Source organism: Elgaria multicarinata, chromosome 4 (assembly GCF_023053635.1).
Source record: "Elgaria multicarinata webbii isolate HBS135686 ecotype San Diego chromosome 4, rElgMul1.1.pri, whole genome shotgun sequence".
In the NCBI taxonomy this organism is placed as follows: domain Eukaryota; kingdom Metazoa; phylum Chordata; class Lepidosauria; order Squamata; family Anguidae; genus Elgaria; species Elgaria multicarinata.
Window position 1 is genome coordinate 133,337,658 of NC_086174.1, and position 13,176 is coordinate 133,350,833.

A 13,176-nucleotide genomic window follows, 5' to 3' on the forward strand; every position below is an offset into this window, starting at 1 on the left:
CTGTGCTTTATAATAATTGAAGAACTGATCTTACAGGGACAGGATCTTACTTCAGCATGGATCTTTGGGATGTTAGGAAATTTTGTCCCGATCACAATTAAGCTGGAAATGAGGAGGGTGTCAAATATGGGTGCAAGGGACAATGTAACAAAAGACCTCTGAACATTTGTTATGGCAACCAAGTGTTGAGAATCCTAATGTTCTTCAAAATATACAGCCCTTCTAATGAGAATATTATATATCAAAAACAGCTACAAGAAAAACATTCCGCTGGGCATAAACACCTTGTTTTAAAATAGCCCGCTATGACTTCATGAGGATGGAAGTTGATATCTAAGATACTCCTGAAGAAGGGCTGGCTAGCTGAAAACACGTGGGGATTTTGAACATTCTGTTGGCTTAATGAAACTTCGGTACATCTTTTACACATTTCCTCATGTCACAATTAATCCTGGGAACGCATAAGCTTAAAGGTATTTGATGTGCTACATGATAAACTGAAGTAAAACAGCTTTTAACCTAGGCATCCTATCTTAACCTGTAGGGGAATTACTTTCAAATTAAAAGGGCTTTTAGATGTACATAATTTGAACACTGAAGCCATGGGTTAGCATTACATCCGAACCAGGTCAATAACCAAATCAGTATTTGATTCACTGATTAGTACATGTGTCACTGACATTCTGAGTGCAGAAGGAACTTGGTTTCACCCCATTTGGAAAATATCTGCTGCAACCACCAGGGTTTGGGGGTATGTTTGTAAGGAGGGCCATAAGTTTGCCAAATTTCTTTAAAAAAAACAGAGGGAAAACCTTCCACACACCAACTATGCACTTTTGAGAGCTAACAGCATTGTTATTATATCTGTTTACTAGGTGGGGGGGGGGGGGCGGGAGAGAAAGAACGGAAGAAAGACAGAAGAAGAAAAAGGAAAGTGGTTAGAGAGGAGAAAACAGGAGAAAAAATAGGAAAGAAAGTAGGCGTCAGTGTCCTATTTCTTCACTCACTGATGGCTACTTGTTTGAAGAAAATAAAAATGCACTACTTATAGGATCTGAGTTTTCTTTTTCTAATGGACATTTTGAATGAATTATCTTGATTGTCTGCCTGTCAAGATAATTAGATAAATTATTCCTTCAATCTACATTTCTAAACTCATTCAAACAGGTACAGAAAATTATCCAGGCTAAGAAGTTAACGGACTCATGTAAATCCACAATGAGATTAGTGTTCCGATCTCTCGCTCTCTAACTGACAAGTTGGACAACAGATTGAATAAGCTTAAGTTTCAGCTTCCTTTGTATTTTGCTTTAAATTCCCCCATTTCAGAGCTGCTTAAATATAAAAGCATATGAATGACGGGCGCTGTAGTTTTCTAAAGAGCATCCGTGAGAAGATAGTGAAGTATTTCCAGATCTTAGGCGCCAGTTCGTGGCAAGCTTGCTTGGATAGGAGAAAAGATTTACTTAAAAAGATGGAGTAGGGGAAGGTTGTGTTTAAATCACATTAATGTGCATAACAAATGAATAGTACATTATTTTTAATTGTTTATTTCCCGGAGATTAAAAATGTATCCTACAATCTTGCAAAGATTACCAAAAAAGGTCGCGCCCTAGCCAAAGTTAAGTTAAGCACTTGTCTAGGGTGACTATATGGAAAGGAAGACAGGTCTCCTGTATCTTTAACAGTCGTATACAAAAGAGAATTTCAGCAGGTGCCATTTGTATATATGGGGAACCTGCTGAAATTCCCTCTGCAGGAGCCCTGCTCTCTTTTGTATCTGGTCACTCTAGTATAGCTCCTGCAGCTTTAACTGTGGTGATGAAGAAGGTATTTCACCAGGTGCTGCATGCATACCAATGACACCCGCTGAAATCCCCTTTTCTATGCAATTGTTAAAGATACAGGAGCCCTGTCCTCCTTTCCATATGGTCACCCAACACTTGTCCTACTGTTTTCAACTGAAGTGTAAAAGCACATGCTTAGATCCCTCCCAGTGAAATTAGTGGGGCTTCCAAGTCCTTAACTATGACTGGATCATGTCTTTATTATGTATCTGCATTTTCTCCAAAGAATATTTGTAGACCTATCCTTCAAAGAGGATTTTAACTTCTATTTAAATACATATTCCTTCTATATTATTTTTGCATCAGTGAAGGGTTGAACGCTTTAAGATCTCCAGCACACAATTGCTCCAGCAAACTGAGGGATTGGAATCCTCAAATATGTTGGACTACCGCCCTATCCTCCAAAAAAGGAGATCGTTACCTTGTCGTGGTGCTGGAGCTCGAGAACCTCAAGGATGTCATGAGCTAAACCGTGAAGGGACACCCAAGACGGGAAGGTCATGGTAGAGAGGTCAGACTAAGGTAAGTAATGGCAACCCACCACAGTATTCTTGCTATGAAAACTAAATGGATCAGTACAACCAGAGATATGGCGGTATACCATCGGAAGATGGGACCCCCAGGTCAAAATGCTACTGGGGAGGAACAGAGGATAAGTTCAACTAGCCCCAGATGTGATGACGCAGCTAGCTCAAAGCCGAAAGGACAGCTAGCGGCCAACGGTGCTGGTGGTGAACGACGAATCTGTTGTTCTAAAGATATTTGTTAATGTTTCTTCCTGCGATTTTAACTCCAGCCTTGGATTCGTCAAGCCCACCAACTCCGGTTGGTGGCCCTATCTAGACAGGGATAACCTGGCTTCAGTTGTCCATGCTCTGGTAACCTCCAAGTTAGATTACTGCGATGCGCTCTACGTAGGGCTGCCTTTGAAGACGGTTTGGAAGCTGCAGCTCGTGAAAAATGCAGCGGCCAGATTGATTTCGGGAACCAGAAGGTTTGACCATATAACACCTGCTCTGGTCCGCTTTCACTGGCTGCCTGTATGTTTCCGAGCCCAATTCAAGGTGCTGGTTTTGACCTATAAAGCCTTACACGGCTTGGGACCACAATACCTGACGGAATGCCTCTCCCGACGTGAATATACCCGGTCACTACATTCAACATCTAAGGTCCTCCTCCGGGTGCCTACTCCGAGAGAGGCTCGTTGTGTGGCAACGAGGGATAGGGCCTTTTCTGTGGTGGCCCCCAGACTATGGAATGATCTCCCTGACGAGGCTCACCTGGCGCCAATGCTGCTATCTTTCCGGCGCCAGGTTAAAACTTTCCTCTTTGCTCAGGCATATGGTGGCCCATCTTAATCACCCACATGTTTAGTTTTTAATCGGTTTTTAATGCTTTATGTGTGTATGTTCTGCGTTTTAGAATGTTAAATTTTGTATACTTGTTTTTATCTCAATTTTAGAATTTCTGTAAACCGCCCAGAGAGCCCTGGCTATGGGAGCGGTATATAAGTGTAATAAATAAATAAATAAATAAATAAATAAATTATAGGAATTGTGCTCTCAATGAAAATGATACTGGTGACAGTTACATCAAAAATGAAAATCAGGCAACCTGCTTTCTGCTTCTTCTTCTTTTTTTTGGGGGGGGGGTTAAAGCCAGGATGGGCAAAGAATGGAGTTGACAGCTGGCCATCTTGATGAAGCACCACAGGCCGGTTTTTTTGGGTTTTTTTGGGTCACTGAACTGAAGAAAAACCACCTACCTTAAAATGTTTACCTCCCGGTAAGCTTTAGCAAGTTAAGAGAGGGGAAAGAGACAAAAATGCCTATGAAGTAACTGGCTAAAGATTTCTCTTGAATCACATTCATATCAGCCAAAGCAGAAAACCCCGAGATTCTTCCCAAGAACCCTGACCAAGGTTAGCTCCCCTAGCTGTAGCCATCTTCTCAACAGACAAAAGTTGTCCAACAGCATCCGTATCACACCATAGTACCCAGGGAAGAGTGGGAAAGGAGTGAAGAACAACTAGGCTTGGCAAAGGGGATTTCTGGCAGTCTGTACGGGTGACTCAAGATATCTATCTTTCGGTTTGGATGGTTTGAGGTTTCCCTGTTCTAAGTTAGCCTGGTCCTGGATCGCGTTACGTGTTGTGTGCAATGATGGCAGGAGGTAGAAGAGAGCAGCTTAAAATGTTTCAAGGTTTTGGAACTCATTCTGGGCCTCTCCTCAGCTTGGATCACGACTGTACCGAAAACAGAGGAGAATGACAGGCAACTTTCCTAATGGAGCACTGCACATTATTTGCCATCACACTTAATCCACCCTGGGTTTCCTTCATGCCAAAGGGCTAGCAGCAAGCAGGAGCATTCGAACAGTGGAGGTTTTGTCTCCGTACTCTAACATGAGTCTACTTCAGTTTTCCTCTAGGCAGTTTTTCCCTTTGTGATGGATGTGGTGATTCTGAACAGTGAGCGCTTGGAAAACAATGCAGGCTGTTTAGTCAGCTCTGGTTTCTATGCCAGCAGCCAGATTTGACAAAAAGACAGTGATCTATTCCTCCAATAATTTGTTAAGTATGCCTCACTCAGAGAGAGAAATGCTGTCTCGGACTTACAGCATGAAAATGTGGTTATATTTTCCATCATATCACAGATCCCTGACACTGGAGACAGTGGACCTTCAGAAATGGGTCCTCTGGCATGCCCAGGGTGACCAAATGAAAAGAAGGTCAAGACTCCTGTACTTCTTAGGAAAGTGGATTTTGGTAAGTGCAGACGCATCATGCACTGCTGGGTGGAGAATCTGGAATTCCCTTTTCTATTTGTTTAGAAGTACATGAGCCCTGTTTCCTTTGCATCTGATCAACTTCATCAAAGCCATACAGAAGTGCATCTGATGAAGTAGGCGGGTTTCATAAAAGCTTCTGCCAAAATAAAAGTGTCAGTCTTTAAGGCACCACAAGACTCTTCATGGGGGCGGGGGGCGGGATGGGTTCTATAAGAAGTACAATCAGAGATACAACCCTGAGTCACACCAGCTCCCCACTGTAGTTTCTTTATCAAGATAGCTTTAGAAATGTAACTTTTCTTGTCACGTGAAAACCCTCAGAAGCAGGAAAATAAGTGGGATCAGCGCTTCCCTGAAATATGCATGGTTGCTTCTTCAGCTCATCTGCAAGTTGCATGCTTGAATTAAATGGGTATTTTGCTAAGTTATTCAGAATCACCGTAATTGCCGCAGTCTGCTCTTTTAGCCTGCAGATAGTAGGCCACAGACCAAGAAAACCAATTGGGCACCCTGCAGCACTGACCTCTGCAAACTGAGCAAGTGCAATTGACACACACACACTCACAAATTGATCCTTCTCCCCATCTTACTTTACCATTTCGTTTGCCAGACTTCAAAGCTGAGAATGAACAACTTGACAGCAGTGTAAATATTCCAAACCAGAGACAGGGAAAGTCTGGAATTAGGCTGGAAGTCATGACTTCTACCCTGGATATGCTTCTCCCTTACTCTAGGGTTAATCAAAAGTAAATTAAAGAAACTCTGCACAACCTCAGGTACATCTCACAATATATTCTAGCACTGCTAAGCCCTGGCAAGGAAAGCAGTTTATGGGCAAAGCCTTCACTCCAATTAAGCTGTACCTCCAAATATTTGCAATGAAACATCTTGGCAAAAAACCTATTATTTAGACGTCCACTTTGACCAGAGAGTTTTCTGATACTGCAACTTCCATATTCACACACATGCTTCCATCATAGGTTTACTTGCACATCAGATACTAAAGTGTCATCTCAGTCAAAACCTCACTTGCAAGAGTAACATGCCCATCTGCACAGCATATTAGCATGATCATGATATATTTTAGGAGTATTCCCATGCCATATGAAAGAAGAACATTCTGCCCTTCTACAGTTCATGCTATTCAAGACCCTTCTTGCTCTTTTAGCTTGGCACCAGATACTCACACATTTGAACACCAGAGAGATTCAAAGGTCACCTAGTTGCTCTTCCTTGCACACCGCATTAGCCCAGCTGCATCACTGGAATACGCATGATGGCATCAGAAAACCTAAATTTACAGAAATCCCCAAATGCAGTACATTTTATGATGGCTCCCCTGTGGTCTAGAATGGGATGCCTTCGTCGAACATATGTGCAGTTACAAAAATGCTACAACTTCATTACTGCAACATCCACAGGCCTGGTGCACGTCCTCCAGTATTATGCACCACCTACTAACAACATTGTTCTGTGAAAACTCACCTTCTTCACCACATCCCTAGGCCCTGTTTGTCTCCACTCAGAAGGCAGCAACTGAAGCCAAAGGTTGTTGCTCCTCATTTCCATGGCAGTCAAAACATACCTACAAAACGCCTACAAAGGATGTTTGCCTTATAATTATTTTTTTTAAAGAGAGATAATAGTTCTTGTGCGCAACCTGCTCATAGATGCCAGACAAGAGGCACCTTTACCATTGACAGAGAAATTGGAAACACATTACATTCACTCATTGTTGCATAAAGCAATTATGTATGTTAAATGAGGCCAATGTAAATTTCTTGCAATATATTCTGTCATCTAAACATATATGGAGGATGCCTCCCAAAGATCTAAAGAGTTCTCCTTGTCTTAAGCTGCATAAGGAAACTTGAAACATTACTTAGAAAAGGAAAGAAACTAAACATTTGCCCATTTTGAAAAATTGATAAGAAAAGCTTTGACTGATTTGACAAATAGGAAGGATTGATTGGTGTCCTTTAGGTTCTTTTCATTTCCTATGTTTAAACTCCTTGTATTTCTGGCTGCCTGTTTTGATGTACAGCCAGACACCATTTTATTTATTTCATTCTATTTATATCCCATCCTGGGATTTTGATGACGGGCAGTAGAACACGGATGTATAGTAATTTTACATGCATGCACTGACAAAAACCCTTAGACGCCATTCTCTGTCCCTGGAATCTACTGTCAATTTTCCTACACCAACCTGGGATAATGGGAGTTGTAGTCCAACAAATCTGGAGGACAACAGATTGAAGAAAGCTGTTTTAGACCAGAGGACAGGGAGCCAAAGCAGTTGCTTACATATGTTCTGGTGCCAGTAAATCATATCAGCGGCACTGGTTTTCATTGTCCTTGGAATCTCAGCCTCTGACTATTATGGTGCTTCACAGGGGTGGTTCTAGGTCTAGGCCCAAGGGCTTTGCCTTCACATCTAGTTCTCAGGGTCCTGATCTATTCTACAGAGCCCTGAATAGCCACTGGTGCCAAAGGACGTTTTTTTTTTTCCAGCTTAATTACCATGCAGGGGGCAATTATCAAGGGGTTTTGCAGAAGGGAAAACAAGGGTTATTGCTCCCATTCCCACCCGCTGCAACATACACACACAACTGAATTTCTCTGCATGGCAATAAGCTAGGGGGGGATGTTTTCCATTTGTTTCTGGATCTGGGTGCAAATCAGTTGAAGAATTTATTTATTTTTAGATGACTTGGATAAGGAATTAATTGACTGGCTTTGGCCCTGTGACATTTACAGCAAACAAATCCTAGTAATTATTTCTAAATATGCACATATGTAAATTAGCATACAGATTTTACACAGATTTCTGCTCTATGGATCTGGACCCGGAAACTTTTAAGAGCCCAGCAACACCTCTGATGCTTGGCCTCCCTCCTGCTGCCACATCTTGTTGGCTCCTCTCAGGAGAAAAAGCAATCAGAAATTAACACACTCCAGGACTTGCAGGACTTGAGAGAGCACTCATAGAGGCACACATTTCTCTGTCTCTCAGACTTCTGGACCTACCATTTCCTCTAAAAGTTAGATCTCCCTGTGCTAGACTGATATACACACAGTTTCCACATTAATTTTAATTTTACACTTTGGGGTGGGGGGCAAAAAGCAACACCACCACAAGGCTTCTGCATGCAATGGAGTGCTGGTCTGCATTTTGATTTTGGGGACTTTTGAACTAGGATTCTTCATTCCTAATTTAGCTTTGTCTATGTTCTATACGTTAATGGGTTAAGAGCAGGGCCTAGGCTTAAAGTGGGACAGTGAAAAAGCTGGAACGGAACGGAACAGGCCGGAACGACCCCATTATATTAAAAAACCATACCAAAAACAGTGGCATGTGTTAGCAACACTTGGGAACAATATTTTAGGACTAAAACCATGCCAATATTATATCACTATTAACCCCAGAACTCCCAAAACAACGTCCGGAACAGAATGGGATGGCCGGAACGGCCACTACTGAACGAGCAATATCAACCAAACTCACCAGTCATGCATAATTCCATGGCAGGGATGCAATAAGCCACAAAACGTGCAAAGAAACTGCGTTCCGATAACCGTTCCGCGCACAGCGCATATTGCGCAAAACAGACAGGGACAGCAGCTTCCAAGTGAAGTATGTTAATCAAACTTACCAGACACACATTACTAGGTGAGCCTGATGTAATAAGCTCCAAAAATTGCCCCGAAACCACGTTCAGATACCCGTTCCGGGCAAAAGTCTGTGTTGCGCAAAATGGGCCGTAACAGCAGCTTCCCAATGAGGAAAGTCAACCAAACTCACCAGATGCACATAACTAGGTGGGACAAATACAGAAAGCTCCAAAAGTTGCCCCGAAACCGCGTTCAGATACCCGTTCCGGGCAAAAAGCTCCAAAAATTGCAGTGTTTTTGCCTGGAATGGGTATCTGATACGTGGTTTCGGGGCAACTTTTGGAGCTTATTACATCAGGCTCACCTAGTAATGTGTGTCTGGTGAGTTTGATTAACATACTTCACTTGGAAGCTGCTGTCCCTGTCTGTTTTGTGCAATATGCAGGATTTGGGGCGAATCAGTAGGCAAAGCAGTGTTATGCAGACGCTCGCCAAGACACCAGCCATGGATACATTTGAATCTTTTCATACGGGTCCTGTAGAACCACTGCATTAGCACAGCACGCACTGGGCTCATCTACACCAAGCAGGATATTCTACTATGAAAGTGGTATATAAAAGGCAGGAGCCACACGACTGCTCTATAGCAATATTGTCGCTGCTGCAAATCGGCACCAATAGGGTTACATGCTACAGCTCATTGAAGCAGTATTTTACAACATAACTGCCCATACTTTCATTCCAGCCTTGTTGAGCCCATTCCCCAGCCTACTCTGCACTGGGATCCACCCCCTAATCACACTCACTGTATTAAACCGAACTGAAGCTACCACTGACAGACTAACAAACAACTGTAGTGACATCAGTGCAATTGAGAAAGTTGTGGTAAAAATGACACATCAACAAAGTGCTTGATGAATAGCATGATGTGGCTGTTGTATAAACAACAGGACGCAACTGCCCAGCCCCGATTGTTTGAATGCTGGAGAAATGCTATTTCTTCTCCCTGCAGGTGAGTGAGAGACGGGAATCAGAAGTGTGGCACAGAAAGGAAAGGGTAAACCCCCCTTTCATCTGTGCCACAGTCCTGATACCGATGTGCATATGACTGCTTTAAACACACACACAAATTGACTACTCATTTAACTCAACATATTGCATCCCTGCCATGGAGTTATGCATGACTGGTGAGTTTGGTTGATATTGCTCGTTCAGTAGTGGCCGTTCCGGCCATCTCATTCTGTTCCGGACGTTGTTTTGGGAGTTCTGGGGTTAATAGTGATATAATATTGGCATGGGTTTAGTCCTAAAATATTGTTCCCAAGTGTTGCTAACACATGCCACTGTTTTTGGTATGTTTTTTTAATATAATGAGGTCGTTCCGGCCTGTTCCGTTCCGTTCCAGCTTTTACACCGTCCCGCTTAAAGTTAACTGTTAAAAATGTTGCATTTGCTGTTGTAAGACTGCTGGTGATTAGCTCCTTTAAATCTCATGAGATCTTACAAGATTTGGACGTATCACCCCACTTCATCCGTCATGGCTCAGGCTTCTCCTCCGTCCCCAAATATGTGCCTGTCCTTGTCCCATAAGATTGGGGCCTGGGTGTCATCACAGTTGCTGCTTGAATGTGCTTATTTCTAACTGAGCCTTTGGGTTAGTTAAGAAAAATAGCTGTGTTTCTCCAGTGATGGTAGATAGAACACTGCTTGGTGGACATTGGGGTGGGGAACCAAACATTTGGGCAGTTTGACAAGCTTGTAAAGAGCCACTCGCTTGGGGTGGGGAGAGTTAGCACTGCCTCCAAGAGCAGGCAGGGGAATTTCTCATTTAAACATTGTTTCAAATTGGTGTATTTTTAATTCTCCTTGAAACCCTAAATGTTGACTGCCTGTATTCTTCAAATAATTCAAAATTGTAATCTAAGCCTTGAGACTCAGTGGATTGTGTCTAAGACTGTCGGTTTTAATAGGCACATGAACTGTTGAGGTGACCCATCAGGAACTTCTGTCTCAAATTCAACATGGGCTTATCAGCAACCTGCCTTCTCCCAGACAGCTGGATTCCCACCACTACAACAACTCAGTTGATCCAAAAAGTCTGCCATTAGAAAGACCAGAGATCTCATTGCTCTTCAACAGCTCAATGCCCTTTTTCCTTTTGTGTGGCTGTCGTGTGGCCCCAGGACAGAGTGGAGGGAGAAACAGGAGAAAGGTGAGTAGACAAATGATTTTAATGCTCTTTTTTTGGCGACCCTGGAGCTGGGGTACTGGTGGGAAGGAGCGGACAAGCCCTTCCCAGTTCCCTCAGCCCTTTGCACCTTCCATATTGATCCTGTTCAGTCGATATGCTAGCAGTGGGTAAGCATTTTGAGCTAAACATTATGGCTTAGCATGTTGCGTGAACCATGACTTAGCACGTCATGTGGCCATTCCTAACCATGGTGGCTACCTAACCATGGTTTAAACACGCTCTCTACCTATTTGCTGCAAAAGGGTTAGTGGTCTAACCGTGGCTTAGCCTGTTGTCTCATTGAAATTCATTAAGGAAGAAGAGAAAAATTCCCAAGCATAGGACCAAAACTAGACATTGCTCTATTGAGGTTAGCAACTGTGGGTTGGATCCAGGGGGGGATCTACACTACTGCTTTAAAGCGCTTTCTAACAGTTTTGACAACTGTTGGGGCCCAGGACACACTGCATATACAGGTTTCAAAACGTTTTCAAAGTGCTTTAAAGCGCTTTAAAAGCAATAGTGTAGATCCCCCCCTAGACTTGAAATCAATGGGACTTGAGTTAGTAATGACTAACTTAAGTCATATTAATTTCAGTGAATCTACTTTAAGTATGATTAAGTTTGAATCCAACCCATTTTCAATGAGCTTTCAAAAATTTAATATCAGGCACATGGGAAGCGAGTGATTTTCAGCAAGATTACAAGACGTGGAGCAGGGAGGGGTTGTTTTTTTAAAAAAATGTTTTTACTTTTTTATTGTGACTATCAACAAAACAGAACAAAAAAACATTGTGAAAACAAAAAGAGGAATATCCTCATTTTTCATCAGATATACTATTAATTTTTTAAAAGGGGGGATTTATGCCATTCCCTTCCTAGCTGTGAGCCTGTGGTCAATCAAGCCCACACGCAACAATTAACCTTAGCAAAAAAACCTTAGCAAAAAAATTCCCAAAGGCGAATTGAATTACCGCACTCTGTGTGTGTGTGTGTGTGTGTGGCAATTTTGGGGAATCGTGGCTGCAGTTCTAATGACAACCATTTTGAATTTATGAGGCTTTGAGTCAAGCTGAGATTCTGGATCAGATAGGGTCAGCAAGGAACTTGCTCTGTGCTCTTCTAGCGCTGCCCAAAATTAGCCAATCTAAGTGATTCTCTTATTCCTCCTCAAGTCCTATGTGCAAATTTCCATAGGCCTTGAAGCCTTGTGCCAGCCCTCTGACAACTCCTGTTGCAGCCCAGTACCGTCTTGAAAAGACTCCAATTTTGCCTACTCCCAGTGCACCATGTGTGAAAGAAGAGGTTGAGAATCTGTAAACTTGCATTTTAAACGTTTTGATGCATATTTATTATATACGTTATGTATATTTTCTAGTTTCCTTGATAAAGAGTTTTTCTCGAAACGCGCCAGGAACCTACAATTGGTGCAGCTCACTTTTTGGTATTGCAGGAAACCACCTATTAGAAGGGCTGGCCTTGAAAATAGGGGAGTATATGAGGCTTTGTGTCACGCTGAGATTCTGGAACAGACTAGGATCAGCAAGGAATCAGCTCTGGGAGCACTAAACAAAATGAAAAGATATCTGGACTCCTTGAAAGAAAAGTCGACTTTCAGGATCAACTAGAAGTCACAATCTAGAAAAAAAGAAAGATTGTTTGACACCTGCCAAGGAAGATGAGAATGCAAATAAGTATGAAACGGGAAGAAACAATAGAAAGGTTGCTCACAGATGGAGCTGTTCCTTGCCTAGATGATAAGAGTGAGAAAGCAGATGAAATATTCTATCCCAATAGACAAACACCCTGGTTTCAGAAAAGGAAAGCACACTTAGAAACATTTTTTCATTTATTTTGCTGAGTGACACTAGTAAGACCATGATCCATAAGTTAGCATTATTTGCAGTGGGTACAACTAAGACTCAATCACAAATTGTGAAAAACAAGCTACTAGACTGTAGAGGAAATAATAATAAGTGACTGCCCTAATGTGTTTGCATTGTATTGTGTTAGTGGCCTGAGCTATACATTTGTCTCTGCAGAGGCCATCAGTGGGGGAGGAAGCAGCAGCCAGATACTTCTCCATTGTGCCTGGGTCCAGATCCGGCTGAGAGCCCCCTCCCTCCTGCTACCAACTGTCACTGCTGAACTTTGCAACTAAGAATCTAGTGCCTGGATTTGCTTCTTTTTTTTCCCCCTCCCTCCTGATCCCCTTTCCTTTTGTGTCATGTTTTTTAGATTGTAAGCCTGTGGGCAGGGACTGTCTTAAGCAATATTTTTGTAAGCCACTTTGAGAGCCTTTTTGGCTAAAGGGCGGGATAAAAATGCTAAAATAAATAAATAAATGTGTCTGGATATTTTCAACATAAAGCAATTTTGTTTCATGTACGATAAAGAACATTGAAATTTCAGATATGTGTGTGCAATGATGTTGCCTTCTCTTTCTCTCTCACGCACACACACAGAGACACCCTCAGCCAAAAGAAAACCTAGATATCCACAATTATCCTGCACAGACATTATCACCCTGCTTCATGCATCTAACACCAGCAACTGCCTACAAAATCTGTGCTACAATAAAGCTACAATCCTGTGCACATATACTGGGGAGGAAACCCCGCAAAACCCAGTGGGACTTGTTTCCAGTACTAATTAACAGGTATCGTAAGATCAAGGTTCTTGTGTCTAAGGCAG